Source organism: Furipterus horrens, unplaced genomic scaffold (assembly GCF_987537825.1).
Source record: "Furipterus horrens unplaced genomic scaffold, mFurHor1.1.pri manual_scaffold_9, whole genome shotgun sequence".
Lineage (NCBI taxonomy): Eukaryota > Metazoa > Chordata > Mammalia > Chiroptera > Furipteridae > Furipterus > Furipterus horrens.
Window position 1 is genome coordinate 12,841,217 of NW_028327179.1, and position 15,984 is coordinate 12,857,200.

The following is a 15,984-nucleotide window of genomic DNA, read 5'->3' on the forward strand; positions in this document are numbered from 1 at the left end:
CACCGCCCAGCATGGTGGGGAGAGAAGTGGGAAGTGCCAGTCAAGAGAGCCCTGGTTGTCACCCTAATAAATTCAATAGGAAAGGAAAACCAGAGAGGGCCCAGATGAGGAGCATTGTCACTTGAATGGGTCCCCACTCTTCCAACACCAATTTCCTCACCTTGGTGAAACAGCAACCTCAAAAATGACAATGAAATAGAAGGTCAAAAGAAACATCATGATCCTGTTGACTGCAAGTCAGTGCTAACCACGCTAGTTCCCATCATCATATATTTACCTCTAGATACATTTTGTTTTTGTATCTTTATTCAAAACAGGCCCAGGCCTTTTTTAAAAAAAAGCCTTAGGAATAGGCATCACTTGGAAGTAATGGCAGAAACAGCACCTCACCTCTATTCTCGGTCTGAGGAGCCCCAGCTAAGCTTGGTCAATGGATGGAGAAATCAGTTCTCACTAGTGGCATCCACATCACGCCCCCCCTTACTCCTGCTCCCAGCCCAGGGGAATAAAGGGAGCTGATACACCCCAAGCCTACACCCACTTCACACCCCTCAATGGTGGGGAGAACCCTGCAGCAAGGGTCAGCAGCCCACAGGAAGCTAGGCCTGTTTCTACTCCAATCTGGCTGAATGACTCCCCTCCCAGGGCCTTAATTTCCTCATCCCTAAAATGAAAGGTTTGCATGAGATCACATGAAAGCCTCCTGCCTGCTCTACACTTCTAATTCCATTATTCTTCCATGTAAACGTGACTTACCGAAATAAAAGCCCTTCATTTTGTTAAGACAACAGGCCCCAAATAGTCACTTATGCTAATTCCACCTCACTAAACTAAGACAATACCTAATTTACTTGTTTGTTTAATCCTCATCCAAGAATATGCTTTTATTGATGAGAGAGAGAGAGAGAGAGAAATATTGATGTAGGAAACATGGATCCATCGCCTCCTGTAGCACCCAGACCAGATATCAAGCCAGCAACCCAGGTGTGTGCCCTGACCAGGGACCAAGCCCAAGATCTTTTGGTGTACCGGTCCATGCTCCAACCAACTGAGCCACTGGCCAGGGTGACAATACCTAATTTAATTATAGTGTCAGCCTCTATCAGGAGTAGAATCTTAAATCAGTCCATCTGGAATTACCTGGTCAGTACTAGTGAGGTAATCTGCTTGAGAGACCCCTGCCATCCCCTACGGAAGGTGGCCTTCCCACAACCAATCCGATTTTTCCTAGTATAACTTCCAGGTCCGCTCCCTTCTGCCTGGAAAAGTCTTCCATTTTGTACAGCTCCTGGGAGCTCCTTTCTGTCTGCTACATGGGATGCTGCCTGATTCATGAATCATTGAATAAAGTCAGTAAGATCTTTAAAATGTACTCAGCTGAATGTGTTTTGACACTTTCAAGCAGGACATGTTGCTCTAAGTCCCGTGACCATGCCCCTCAATTACCCGTGTATAATCTTAACACAAGGATGATGCATCAGAACTGAAAAACAGGCTGTTGCTCCCTGGTGGCACCAAAGCTGGTACTCAGTCAACGTGGATTTTCTCTTAATCCCACGATTTCACGACAAAAAAACCCTGTTACCCTCCCAATTTCTAAATCCAAAGCTACCCTTTCATGAATTTGAAAGAAAAAGGAAAAGGAAAAGAAAGAGAGAAATCACCCAAACCCGGCCTGGTGTAAGGTGCCACAGCACTTTTTCTGGCATCCAGATTCCACCTCTGTGCCACCCTCTTTTTAGCCGCGAACCCCTGGATCAATGCGTTCCGTGCCCTCCCCTGGCAAACGATCCCGTCTTCCTCCTCCTGCACACCTCAGATGGAGAGGAGGCATTTCCCCGGCTCCTAACCCAGGACAGCCAAACCTCTTCCTAGACCGCGGCGAGCGGCACCTCGGCGCACCGGGAAGGGCCCCCGCCCCCGGAAAGGCAAGGACAGACGGCTCGCCCCCTGGCTGTGGTCCCCACCCGGCGGCGCCGCGGAGGCCTCGCCGGAGGGTCTCCTGTCACTTACGCGCGGCAGCTCCAGGCAGTCAGGCAGGGGAGGGCCCGCAAGCAGCGGAGTTTGCTGACTCAAAGGCGCAGCAGCGGCGGTGGCGAGCGCCCAGGAGCGCACACGAGCGCAGCCCCGCGCTCCCCGAGCTCTCCGCGCACGTAGCAGCTCCGCGCCCGCGCTCAGTGCTCTCCGTCTGGCCACTGGCTTCCGCTGTCCAGGCCGCGGCCACCGCACCGCCCAGCCCAGGTGCGGCTCCCTGTCACCGCCTGCGCCCCGCCCTCCTGTCTGTCCGCGGGAGATAAGGCGGACCCTCGGCCCGCTGGGCTGCGGCGAGCGGTGCAGCCGCCGGAGGGCGCCAGCGCTCCGGACCCCGGATTCCGCCTCCCGGGCGCCTGACATCAGACTAGGGAGAAAATACCCAAGTTTGCCCGGGATGCTGAGGTTAAGTTGTGTGCAAGTGGCATCCTTTGGAATCACCCCTGGAAAGCCGCCTTGAGCTTGCTAACCCCGCCCCCTTAATTATGGGGAGGATTGATGAACGAGGAAAGGGCTGTAGAAATTATGTGGTAAACAAGAACGATAGAATATTAACGGTGCAATCTAGGTGGAGGGCCTATGGGTGTGTACTATAATAGTCTTCCAACTTTTCTTTCTGTTTAAAATCTTTCATAATTAAACTTTTGGGGAAAATAAAAGAGATCTGTTAAGGAGCCTGAATTAGTAAAATCATTTCCCAAATGGCACCTTGGGCGGTGTCTGACGCATCTATTTGCATGGAAAAGAAATGACTATGTTATTGGTTTATGTATTTACTATATACACTGTTTATCATTATTTTAGAACGTACTCTTTCTACTTACAATAATAAAAACAATTTGCTTGAAAACAGTATGCTATGTTGCCTGTGGCAGCCTCATACATCTGATTTGCTCTTGAGCTTAATTTAATCTGGTGTTGTTTTGCAGTCACGTGTAATACAGGCTTTTAGTCTTGGAGCAATAGTATATACCATATAGCATAGGTGTGTAGCAGATTATACCATCTAGGTTTGTGTAAGTACACAATGGTATTTGCACAACTATGAAATCGCTTAATGACACGTATCAGAATGCATTCCCGTCATTTAGTGACTTATGACTATAACCACTGAAATGGCCAGTGGCAGAATAAACGTAGCCTAATATTTCACTTTTCAAGCACAAATTTTCTCCTTAAATACATCTGGCTGCCAATGATCATTAAGGGTTATTCCAGGCCCACCTGAATCTGTACACGTCTATCCTCCAAACCTAAATCGACTTTGCATAACAAAACTCCGAGATTTGCAATGTTAAGTCTTAAGTTCTTGGATGCTGAACTGGCATCGTTGAAACTTGAATCAGGTATTTCATTTCCTAAAATTGCACCCAAGTCATTACACAGAAGTGAATATAAACATGATCACTTTTAAAAAATCACATTCAAGTGTATTTTTTAAATTCTTGTTTCTGTGCTCCACAAAGAAAAGCATTCTGGCTGGAAAACAAAATGCAGATGTGTCTAAGATCCTAAGAGAGTTTGTAAAATTTAATTTTTTCTGAATTTATTATCGTTAAGAACACAACCTTACAACTGAGGACAGAGCAGCAAAAACCTTTCGCGAGTCTATCAGAGGTCACTTAAATATGTTAGAATTATGGCCCTATGAGAAAGGAAGAATATGAAAAGAATTCAGAATAGAATGAAGCAATAATGAATTATTTTAACTCATTCCATCAGTGTAGCAGCTGGGTGATGTTTCTGGCTGATGAGTGGACATGCACAGGCCTAATTTATTTTTTAAGTAGCCAGTCTGGGTATATGTATGTACAAGGTATCTCTGAAGGATACACTTCGGTGAGGGTATTCTATGTCTTCCTGAGCCTTTCAAATATTATAGAGCACATTTAAAAATATGTAAACAAAGTGAAAGACGAACACTAAAGATATGAACAGACAATTCACGAAAGAGGACCTATGAAGGGCTAATAATCCATAAAAGGAGAATCCATATTTCAATGTTTAGCTTAGTCAATAATTTTTAATTAACAGGATCTCATGCTGACAACAGGTATTTTCATGCTCTGTTCATGAGAGTATAAACTGAAAAAGCAGTTTTGGAGAGTGATGTGGTAGTGTCTTTTCAAAACTAAAATTGTGTGTACCCTGTAAGTCGGCAACACCACTTCTCAGTATGTCCCCTATAGAAACCTTTCCATATGTGACTGGGAGTATGTATGTACAAGGATGGGCATTGCAACATTGTCTGTAACAGCAAAAAACCAGAAGCAAGTTCAATGTCCCCCAATATGGGAATGTTTAAATAATCTATAGCACATCCATAACATGGAAGACTGTGCATCAGATCAAAAAATGAAAGAAGTCTATGTGTATAGACATCGATAGATCTTCAAGGCATATTCAATGAAAAATAAATTCAAAATAATATAGTGGGCCCTAGCCAGGTAGCTCAGTTTGTTATAGTGTCATCACAATATGCCAAAGTTTTAGGTTCCATCCCTGGTCCAGGGCACATGCAAGAAACAACCAATGAATGCATAAATAAGTGGAACAACAAATCAATGCCTCTCTCTCTCAAATGAATAAATATTTTAAAAATTTTTAAGAAAATAATATAGTGGGCTACTATTTCTATAAAATAAATTTTAAACTTACAAAATGTGTTCTATTTACCTATGTACATATATTTATGTATGTAAATAGATGGTCTGGAAGGACAGCCTCAAATTTTTAACATATTTCCTCTGGGAGAAGAATGACCCAACATTGCTGCTAGCCCATGTAACACCTTTGTGAGAGTTTTTTTAAGGCTCTTTCTTCTGGACAATTTACTGCCATCTGCTGGAAAACTAGCATTTAAAAAATGTACAGCCCTGGCTGATGTGGCTCAGTGGACTGAGTGCCGGCCTGCGAACCAAAAGATTACTGGTTCAATTCCCAGTCAGGGCACACGTCTGGGTTGCAGGCCGGGGCCCCATTTGGAGGGTGTGCAAGAGACAACCAATCAATGTTTCTCTTGCTCATGGATGTTTCTCTCTCTCCCTCCCTTCCCCTCTCTCTAAAAATAAATAAATAAAATCTAAAAAAGAAAAAGAAGAGAAAATGTCTTTCATCTTTAGAAAAATTAAGTTAAGAAAAGTAACTTTATGGAATAAATATTTAATAATTTATGAATTCTGAATGCATTTTATTTTTTCATTCATACAAATATCTCCAACCCATCAACAGAACACCCAGACATGCCCAATAATAATTAACTTTAGTCATCTTTGATATTTACCAAATGCCAATCACATAAAAACATGACTCTGAATATATTTTTCAATTTTGACATTATGAAGGTAAACCTGTCAAGGTAGAAGAATAGATTATATTTTATTTAACAGTTTGTCAGCTTGATTTATAACTTGTAAATATTTAGACATACGTATGCATGACTCCATTTTACTCTTGCCCTAGACCTATAAATGTTAGGGGCACATTTATGGATGTGCCCATAAATATATATATGGAAAATAAAATTAATATCACATCATACAGTGAAGTACAGCACAGACAATATAGTCAATAATATTGCAATAACTATGTATGGTGCCAGATAGGTACTAGACTTCTAATAGGGGGATCACTTCATAAATTATATAAATATCTAACCACTGTGCTGTACACCTGTAACTAGTACAATATCGAGTGTCAACTCTAATTGAAAAATTTTTAAATACAATTTAAAAAGTCACATCACAATACAAAGAAAAATTTATAAGAACAAAAATAAGAAACATCACATCATACAGAAATATAATTTCAAGGTGCATCAGAGAACTGAATGCAAAAGGTAAAGCTCTTTTTCTTTTCTTTTTTTGCTTAGTCCCTCGACCCACCCCCCACCCCCCACCCCCATAGCTGTCATCCTGCTCTCTGAGTCTGGTTCTATTTTGCTTGTTGTTCAGTTTATTCATTAGAGTCCACATATGAGTGCAATCATATGGTCCTTGTCTTTCTCTGACTGGATTATTTCACTTAGCATATTTCTCCAGGTCCATCCATCTTGTAGCAAAGGGTAAAAGTTTCTTATTTTTTAGGGCTGAGTAGTATTCCACTGTGTAAATGTATCATAATTGTTTTATCCACTCATCTACTGATGGATAATTTGATTCTTAAAGCGCCCCCTGCAGGTTGGAGAGACAGGTGTTATTGTCCTCATTTTGTAAATAGAAAATAAGACCCAAAGAAATTAACTGATTTTACTTACTTATGGTTGATTTTCAATCTATTTCCAAAACTATTAGAAGTGGTAGTTAATACTCCTAAAGTTAATTACCCCCATTTTATAGATGGGGAAACTATTACATAGAGCGGTAAATGTTAATTAACTTGCCAAAAATTATACAGTTGTTAAGTGCACAGCCAGGATTTTTAACTCCAAAATCTACGGATTATACTATCCTGTGAGCAAATATCTCCTACTCTATCTTCCATACCAAAAAATTCGCCTATAATTTCACCTCCTCACAGTGACAATCACAACTAAGATTTTATTCATGACTTTTTTCTCTTCTAATACATAATACTTAGTACTACATTACATATTTATCTACAAACAGTGCGATATTCTATAGGCTTAGTTCTATATTAGCAATGAATCCATACTACTTCCCAGTTTAAATGTTCTTCCTCAAAATTCTTTTCAAATGGCTTCATTGAAACCATAATATATCTGTGTCATAGTTTGCCATTCCTCTGATGTTTGACATTTTGCTGGGCACATGCCATTTGAATTCTATATTTGTTCAGCATTTAATGGTTGTATAGAGAACTAGGTGCTCAATAAAGAATTAAAGAACGCATCATCATCTCGTGGAAAGACAGAAGAGGAGAAGTGTGTGTTTTCACTCTCCTCTTTCTCAGCAGACATCCTCAACCAGCATTGTTTCATGGGTAAAATGAAAATCTTTTGAAAATGATATGGATGTTACTACTTCACTTGCTTGATTTTCTCTTCTGGGTTTTTTTTTTTTTTTTTTTTTTTTTCCATGCTGGTAGTCCATCAGATTAACAAAACTAGTTCATCCAGTTTTCTAAGTGTTCTCGGTGGAAGACAAGAAAGGCATCCGTATTCGTTATCTATTGCTGCATAAGAAATGAAAACTAGCAGCTTCAAACAAGAAGCATTGATTATCTGACAGTTTCTGAGAGTCAAGGATCCAGGGATGGCATACCAGCGGTTCTGAGGCCTTTGAGCACGTTGCAGTAAAGCTGTTGGCTGGAGCTGCAATCATCTGCAGGCTCCACTGTGGTCAGGACTCCACCTGCAAGCTCACTCAAGAGCCGGTCGGCAGCCCTCTGTTCCTCATTGGCTGTTGGCTGGAAAGCTCCCGTTCCTCACCAGGGAGGTAGGTCTGTCCTCCACCAGGCAGCTTGCTCACCCGTGTCAGCGGTCTGAGGTTGGAGAGCACCCAGACCGGCATCAGTCTTTTATAACCTGTCTTGGAGGTGACATACCATCGCTTCTGCTGCAAGCTTTTGGACACACAGACCAAGGCTGATACCATGTGGGAGAGAACTACTGGAAGGCACAAATGCCAGGAGGCAGTCCTTGGGGGCCCTCTTGCAAGTTGGCTACCACAGCATCTAACCAAGCAAGCTTCCTGTCTCTACAACCAGCTTGCCTCCTGGAAATCAGTAGAAATAGGGGAACACAGTTTCATTTTTAAACATGAGTGTCTACTCGCTTCTGGGAATTGTACACATGGTTTGCCAAGCCGTATGTGGTTTGTAGAGGCATACATGGCTAGGAGGGTAAACTTACTTGCTCTCTCGGTGGTGGTATTCTTTTTTTTTTTTAAGATTTTATGTATTTATTTTTAGAGAGAGAGAAAGGGAGGGAGAAAGAGAGGAGGAGAAACATCGGTTGCCTCTTGCATGCCCCCAATTGGAGACCTTGCCCGCAACGCAGGCATCTGCCCTAACTGGGAATCAAACCCGTGACCTTTAGGTTACCAGGCTAGCACTCAATCCAGAGAGCCACACCAGCCAGGGTGGTGGTATTTAATTTTGCCACATTTTCTTTGGTGCTTATCTGACATCTAGACACTGAATACAAGGCATTGTTGGTATTAATTACTTCATTATAGTTCTCTATTCCCTGTTGAAATAACTAACCTTATATAAAATTTCACTATTTCTTATAAGATTACTGGTGTGGGATACTTACCTGGCAGGGCAGATACCATGATCAAGAAGGTGGTTTTCCCAGGGCGAGGCTCACCCATTGCACTCTGGGTGTGCTGCCCACTGCGATTACCCCAAACGTGGCAAACTCGATTGCAAAATTTGTGGTACTGGGGAACTGTGTTTGCACTCGCCTCTGGGAAGAAAATTACTCGTGTGTGTGTGTGTTTTTTTTTACTTTAAATGCTTTTTTCCCCCTGAAGGTTTCCAACTTTATTTTAATAATTATGACTTTCTTTTTTGGGGTCTTTGTTTTACTGTGGGTACAAATTTATATACTCCAGTGGGTGCTAGAGAAGCAGCACAGGTACCATTGGGGGCATTTGCATGCATATAAGAATGTAGTTATAAAATTTACTCTTAAATTTGCCTATACCTAAATAAAAAGCTTCTATTAATTAACCTACAATTTTAAAATGTTGTAAATTCAAGCAATTTGTCCTTCCTCCAACTCTGTTTTTTTGCAGAATGGGTTTCTTTATCTTTTGGGGGCACCCCTCGCATGTTTATAGAAGATGAGTCTTCCTGAATAATGGAATGCTGCATGTAGGAACAAATGGGCTTTGAATTCTTGATATGGGGTCAATAAACAATCAGACTAGTCTTTCCTTTGTTGCTATGATATGTGATATAGATCGTCAGAGCAGCCTTGCTCTGAGAAATCACCCGGAGACCACCGTGGGAGCAGGCAACAGGTTTATTGAGGGCAAAAGGGGGGAGGGGGGAGGGGAGAGGCAACTCCTAGGCCGACTGGAGGGCCCGTAGGAGCAAGGGGAATGGGGAGCAAGGGAATGGGGACTCCCAGTCCTCCACGCAGGCCAGTAGTAGTCCCCGCCCACCCCCCCGCGCTTCTGCAGGTGCACTTTTTAAACTTACCAACCACACTTTCAGCGAGGGTGTTTGCTTATTACCATATTCATTAGACTATTTGCATCTCATTGCTTCTCCACCACCGGGTTGGTTAACACATCCTTGTGTCTGCCCAGATTTGCTTCCTGGCTACCTCTATATTCTGACATAAATGGACTATGATATTAGAAATATTTCTTGAAATAATATACGTACATATATAAACTGCATCTCTCTAGAGCTGGAAGTGTCGTCTGGTTTGTGAAGTGAGTTGAATTTTTGGCCAATGGCAGGTAAGGACTTTGCAAAGCATGAGCCTATAACCTTAGGTGGAAATTGTCTTTAGGCTCTGGGAGCACGTGGACATGTGTGGTGCTTGAACAGGCATCTGGTTAAGCTTTTCTTCACATCTTTGTGCACAGAGGCTCAAACAGTGACCAAGATACAGTTCTGTCCCTTGGGAGCGTGTCAGAAAAAATAGGCAAATGAAGTAGCAATTACAATACCTTGAGAAGTATGATGGGGTAGATACAGGAAACTCATGGCAGGAAGTCTAACTCATACATTTATTTTTAGGGGAAAATGTAAATTAGTAGGTAGAGAGGAATTGAAGGCAGAAAGAAGTAGGTAATGTGGACAAAAAAGGGTACCTATGGAAAGTAATCTCACAAGGTGATCTGATCATAAATTCCTAACCAGGCAGGTGATGCCCCAGGCATATAACCTTTTAATTGATCTTTGCCTGAAGCCCTATCCACTGCTTCTGTGCTTCTAGGTGAACATCGTCGGCAGCCGTCGGTCTCGAGAGAGGATGGTGTAGCTTCTTAAGAGTCTATCTGCACCGCCGAGAATGGCTGTGCAGTCCGACTCGGGAGTGACACGGTATCTGTCTCCTCCCGTGTTGAATCGACATCTTGCGATGACGCTGGAGTGTCCTCTCCAGTGAAGCTGAAGCTACAGAGCCTGGGCAGGGTGATATGGAGGGTCTGCTGTTGCCCATGCAGCAGACCCCCCCCTCTCTTCGCAGCTGAAGGGTCCAAGGGAAAGACAGAGTCAATACAGCTTGGCTTCAGGTGCGCCGCAGGAGTTGCCGGTGTTGACTACAACGTCAAACCGCCTTAGGGACTCCGGCTCCGGATTTTCTGTCGGGGTTTACTCCCTTAGCCTTTCCCCTGAAGAGGTATGCCACAAGGCAGCGGAGGTTTTTTGGAATCAGAGTTTTCCTTCTCTGATGTGCCCTGACTGGAAGATCGAACCAGCGACACTTAGCTCGCAGGCTGACGCTCAATCCACTGAGCCAAACCAGCCAGGGCTTTAGGTGAACATGCCTTTTAATTAAGCCACAACCACCCTCAAGTGAACACACAACCTTGTTAACTATCCTGTAATCCAATACCTGCTGTACTTTCTCCCACCTCTGTGTGACCGTCTTTACTTTTCCGCCTCAATTTCAGGTGCATAAAAGAAGCTACAAGACTGTTACTATTGGGAGCATCTGAGATCTTGCTTTCTGCCGTATGTCATCAGTTTGGCTCAAATGGACCCTTATAAAGTCTCTACAGGTCTGGATGTTTCTTGGGTTGACAGTAAGAAATGGAGCCAGTGAGTGAAAGCAGGGAGAGATCGATGGACGGCAGGGCACGTCTAAGCCTGTACAGTGAAACATTGTGATGGAGTATCTATTTTAGGACCCTGATAAAGTGCACATGTATTAAAAGGATGGGAAAGGAGGGCAAAAATTTCTCAGTTTATCTATTTTACGTTGGAAAAATAGTACTGGGGGGGCAGACTGAGGAATATATCTTTTTAAAAAATATTTTATTTATTTATATTTAGAGAGAGGGGAAGGAAGGGAGAAAGAGAGGGAGAGAAGCATCAATATGTGGTTGCCTCTCACACACTTCCAGCTGGGGACCTGGCCTGAAACCCATGGATGTGCTCTGACTGGGAATCAATCCAGCAACCCTTTGGTTCACAGGCCAGTGCTCAATCCACTGAGCCACCACCACCCAGGGCTGTAAGGGATAAAGAAGCCAGTGACTCTCAAACCAGTCGGAGATAATTAACAGATGAATCATGAAAAGGGGGCAAGGAAATGACATTCCGCAGCTCCTCATACAGATCTCTGGGATCAAAAAGAGGAAGACTGTCATTACCAAACACAGAGAAATGGGAAGATGTAGCTAGATAACTTTGAAAATAAATTGGAGATAGACCTATAACTAGATTACCCTTAGTTAATCACACCCTGAGTTAAGTAGTTAATTGCATTAGATTGTGAACCCAGATTAACTAGTAATGGAGAAATGGGGGAGGAGCGGGGACAGGGAGCTAATCGTGTTAGGGAGGAGGAGCTAATCCCGTTAGTATAAAACCAGTTTTCTTTGTCTACTTCCTGTGCACATGCTCCTGGCTGGTGGTGCACCTGACTCTGCAGACTCTGAGTAAACACCTCGCTTTGCTGCTGAAGTCCTGTGTCCCGGTGTTTTATTGTGAGCTATAACTTTATTTTTAACACAGTAAATATCAATGTCCAAACCTGTAAGACTTTTTATGAGTTTATTTGAGCCAAACTGGCGACGATTGCTAGGAAGCAAAACCTCAGTGGATTGAGAAAGTGCTCTGGAAAATGGGAATTTACACCTTACTTTATACATCAGAATCAAAAGAGGAGGTGTGAGTGAAACTGGAAAAGCCGGTGTCCATGCTGCCTGTCATCTACCAGACCCAATAAGCAGAGACAGGGACTGAATCTTTATGGGCGCTTTATTCAGATGGTCAGGGATCTGAGAAGATGGTGGGTTTGTACCCTAAAAGACCATCTTAAATTCCATTATAAATGGACCCTTTTTATGAGAATGGAAGTGTATGTTAAGGGTTTAGCATTCAGGGAAAAGGTTAATTGGATTAAAAGCTGCAGCATTCTTTCATCTGTGTCCTGGGCTGTGGTCTTTGTGTCCTGGACGATGGCCTTTGTGTCCTGGACAGTGGTCACCCTGGAGCCCAATGGCTCAGATACCATCTTGAATTGCCTGCAGTCGTCCTGAGGCACAAAGGTGGGACTGCTTATGGTCTCCTGGAGTCGGGGTGGGTCAGACCTCCAGTTCCTGAAACAACAGCTTTTACATACATTGATTACTAAGCTTATTAGCTGTTACCCGAAGCTAAAATTTTCCAATATTTGAGTCCCCCATCATAAGGGAGTTACATGAAATAAATTTGGGCGGTGGGAGAAAGCAAAGCAGGGAAACCTCTGGGGTTGGATAAAAAGTAAAATGATAGACACAGACTTCTTTTACATAGATGGGTAAAGGATAGTTAACAATTAAAATGACAATAAAAGTGAGGAGGCTTGTGGTCTCAGTTCTGGTCTGGTGGTTGTGCCCAAGGGGTTCAGAAAAAGGGAAGTTACCCTGACATTCCAAAGGTATGTTGTCATAGATGGAAAAAGACAAGAGACAGACTTAGTTAAGGTAAAGATTGACCTTTGTCAGGGAAGATTCTAGCCTAGGACAGGACTACCCACCACAAACTGCTTTTAGTTAAAAAGTTCTAACTTCAGACTATCCTATTGTTACAGAGTGGGGGTGTCCAAAAATCCCCAGAGCCTGCGGGTTGGGGTTTATGAATAGGCGGCAGACATTTTAGCTAGGATCTCCATGCAGTTTTGAGAAAAGGAGAGTAGATCCATGCAGTTTGCAGGAAGGAGATCTCCATGAGGTTTTGTGAAGAGGAGAGGAGATCCACGCGATTTGCAGGAAGGAGGAGAACACCATGTGGCTCTGAAAGGAAAGGGAGAACTCTATGCGGTTTACAAGGAGGCTGGGAACTCCACGTGGTTCTGCATTAAGAGCCGGAGAGCACCACAACACAGTAAAAACCTACCCAATCAAGATCAAATGATTGGGAGCTGCCAGTAAAACTGAACTCCATCTGGGAAGTAGGAAGACTGTACCTCTGACTTTTCTAAAACTAGCCTGGTTTGGTAGCGGGAGGCAGAACTATGTGTTTGTGGGTGTTTTTAAAGAAAATAAAACTGAACGGCAGAAATCTGCGAATAATCTAAATCTATATAACTATTAAATAAACAATTCTTTTTCTTTTCACCAAACTCTGGAACTGAGAGTTATGCTTCTGGCGGTGGGCAATCGGGCCCCTAATAACTGAACAGCCCGTGGGTTCTCTTTCAATCGGAGCAGCCCGTGGGTTCTGTTACACTATGTGGTTACTTTAGGTCTCTGAGTATGTAAGGCCGCCATGCAGGCCTGCCCTGAGCTTGTCAGGTTGACTGTGTGGCCTGTTTTAGTCCATAGGAACTAAACTACAACACAGAATAAGAACACGGAGTTCTGTCCTTTTCTTCCACTTAATAAATACAAATGACTAAAAATACTTTCTTTTGCAAAGAGTTTGCCTCTCTTCCTTCTACAATTGCACGGAGGCCCCCTGCGATCACTTGTGATGTAGCTACAAACGGATAGGACAGAGCCAGCGCTGCTTGCTCTCGTGGTGCCATTTGCCGAGCAGGCTGATGACTTCTTTAACGTGACTGCCATTTCACTCTAGTCCCCAGAACTGGAAACTACTGGAAAGCAAGAAAAGAACTAACTAACCGCTCCCTGCAGCCACAGGCAGAAAAGATAACATTGGGACAAACTGCAGCCTCGGGTTACAGCGCCCCCAACAGTCCAGGGGCTTCACAACAGTCACGCCTATCCTTTTATAATCCAATGATAATTCATGAAAGCTCAAAGCTCCCACCCCTCTGTGCAGGTGTCTCTCTCCACGCCACGCCGCTCTCCTTTCTTGAAGAGTGAATAAAAACTACACTTTTTTCCCTGTGAATTCTTTCACAGCCTGCGTCACCCACCACCCTAACAATACTTATTCTCCAGCCATTTCCGCATCCACCTACACAAAGCCCTTTTATCCCACTCAGTGGCGAGGGCTCCATCTCCTTTAATGTGTCCGCCAGTCCACCTGAGACGTGGCTCTGAAAGGCGGGAAACAGGTCGTGTGGGTTTGAAGAATACCACAGAAATCATTAAAACAGTAGTTTCAAACCAACCTTTGGTCATGGAATTAGGAGAACAGGTTGCTATTATGGACCACTTCCCCAGAATCCCACAAACACACACACACAGAGTTCTGCATTAAATTCATGGGGCCTCTGGCATCAGGTTAAGAACTCCTGGTTTAAAGCACAGGCATGGGTAGTCCCAAGTGTGGTGCTAAAACGGGGGTACAGGCCTTCCCCACAGTCTGTGTTTTGGGGGATGGAGATAGTACAGCTTTTAAGGTACTTTGCATATCTATGGCAGGCTGGAAGCTAGATAATAGCTGTGCTACTGCCCCAAGGCAAAAGGTGTACCTGACTTTCAGGATTTCAAAGGAAAAGGGGAGCAGCCTTGAGAGAAGGACCATGTGAGGGAAGTATGATGGAAGGGGGCCATGAGAGAGGAGTGTGTTGGGGAAGCATAGTGCAAGTGTGCCATGATGTAGGAGTGTCACAGAGCAAAAGGGGGTTCTTTCATGTGGTGCCTTGGTGTAAAACCCAACAACTAGTGTTGAAGAAAACAGGCCTTTGTTTACAGTGTTCCAACCTGGGGAGGGCAGTGAGCACTTCAGCTCAGGGCCCTGTTCTCCCACGGGACCCAGCACTTGCCTTGCTCCCCAAAAGTCTAGAAGCCAAAAACATGCCCAGAAATTCCCCATCCCTCCTCTGTCAGCTCTGTCTTTCAGGATCTGGGGTACGATGTCATCAGCCTCCGTATAACAGACCAGGAAAACATGTGCCATGTTGCACTGGATCATGCATGGTTCTCTCTTTGCCCTTTCAAAGCTGCATGGTCTCCTCCCTTTCAAAGCAGCATGGAGTTCTCACCAAAATGCCTGCTGTCTATTTTTAAATCCCTGACTGCGTCCTCTGATGCAGTGGGTGTGGTAACCAGTTCTGACCATTCACGGAACCATACGCTGGCTCTGTATGCTCTTTCCATACCATTCCCTGGTCAAAACCCCTCCCATCTCCTTGGGGCCTTGGAAGAACCAAAACTATTTGCATAACTAAGAAACTAGCTACTAGCCATAGTTATGGAAAGGCATCTTAAAAGCTGTTCCCTTCTTCCCATCCCCCAACCCTCAGGTTCTGGGGATTTTGGGGAACCTCCACTCTGTAACCGGAGCATGTTGTAGCAGCCATGTAAGAGGCGGCAAGCAGTTATGCAGTTTGCAGTTGGGATTTGGTCATATGGGCTAGGTTAATAAGAAAGGAGACCTGCTGCCGTTTTGATCATGCCAGTTCTAGCTAACTCTGAAGACACAAAGGACTCCGCCTTGCAGACCTGGACTCTATCTGGACCCTTGAAACTCAGGACATGTAGAAAGGACACTGTCTTAGGACTTGTGCCTTTACTGGACTTCACCACGATCCAGTGTAATATGGCACACACTTTCCTGGACTATTATATGAAGGCTGGAGACAACATACCCCAGATCCTGAAGGAAAGAGCTGACAGGTAAGGAATAGGGAACTATTAGCCTTGGTTTTGGCTTATAGCCTTTTGGGGAGCAAGGGAGGTGCTGGTGGAAGAACAGGCTCCGAGCTGAAGTGCTCCCAGCCACGCCCTCAAGGTTGGAATATTATAAATAAAGACCTGTTTCCCTGGACACTAATTGTTGGGGCCTACACCAAGGTGCCATGTGAACGGGCCCTGGTTTGCTCGGTAACAGTGCCACAGCAAAGGCGAAAGGAAAGCTCTCAAAGTGAGGAGGAGGTGCTCAAATAGGAATCTCCAGATTTTCCCAACACTGTGCCCGGAGGGCAATGGTGCGCCGCCATGCAAAGGCGCTCTGCCGTTGAGAGTGTGA

At 44.0% G+C, this 15,984-nt stretch overlaps 1 protein-coding gene and 1 non-coding gene across 2 annotated transcripts in view; one reads left to right on the plus strand and one right to left on the minus strand.

Annotated features, from left to right (window-relative positions):
* Positions 1-2,274, minus strand: part of SNX10 (sorting nexin 10) — a 55,950-nt gene extending 53,676 nt beyond the window's left edge. The window contains exon 1 of the mRNA XM_090287797.1: positions 2,014-2,274. The gene's annotated coding sequence lies outside the window, so the exon portion shown is untranslated. The remainder of the gene's footprint in view (positions 1-2,013) is intronic.
* Positions 2,275-8,240: 5,966 nt separating this feature from the next.
* On the plus strand, positions 8,241-8,404 carry LOC150001306 (U1 spliceosomal RNA). Its single transcript, XR_016513198.1, has one exon. It is a non-coding gene; the product is annotated as a U1 spliceosomal RNA (small nuclear RNA).
* The last annotated feature ends 7,580 nt before the right edge of the window (positions 8,405-15,984 follow it).